The sequence below is a fragment of the Saprolegnia parasitica genome, assembly GCF_000151545.1.
Source record: "Saprolegnia parasitica CBS 223.65 unplaced genomic scaffold supercont2.7, whole genome shotgun sequence".
NCBI lineage: Eukaryota > Oomycota > Saprolegniomycetes > Saprolegniales > Saprolegniaceae > Saprolegnia > Saprolegnia parasitica.
The window spans coordinates 1-669 of NW_012156401.1; positions in this window are offsets into that span (position 1 = coordinate 1).

Genomic DNA, 669 nt, shown 5'->3' on the forward strand with positions numbered 1-669 from the left:
TCTGCGCTGCATTTCACACGGACGGCGCCCTGGCGACAGCAGTGCGAGGCGTTGGATTGGGTCCAGCCAAATAGGGGCAGTCCTTGGAGACAGATATTTCTCACCTCTGTTGGCGTCGTAGCGCCCGGTCGCCCGATAGCGTTTGATTGTATATAATTGTTGAAGCTTTCTATTTCATTGCACAAGACTCCACACTTGGACGAGTTTGCACATGACGTGGCAGCCCTCGAGCACAGCTTCCATTAAAATTCCTTTTCGGCCAATCAAAGCGCAGCACTTGATATCAAGTCGCTGCTTCGCCCTTGCTTCATCGTTGCTTCGATCCTGCCGCTACTGGCACTTATTACGTGTGTCTTGTATGGACCCAGCCTCAAGAGTATATATACCCATTCTTGTTTCATCCGTCAAAGCAACACGCCTGGAGTAACGCTCCGGAGACACGACACGGTGTCCCGTTCTGCCATCCGCGCATCAACCTAAGATAGCTTTTCGAAAAGACTGCTCAAGACTATACGATAGAACGCACTGCGCTAATGAAGGTCATTCGCTTCCCCGCCACTCGATCGCAGTGTCGTTGGGGTCGGCGACTTTCACTCGGAGCGATCCAGACCAGCACTCAATCACCATCCCGTCTTCCTGACATGTACCGACGCGACTTTGCAAGTGGCT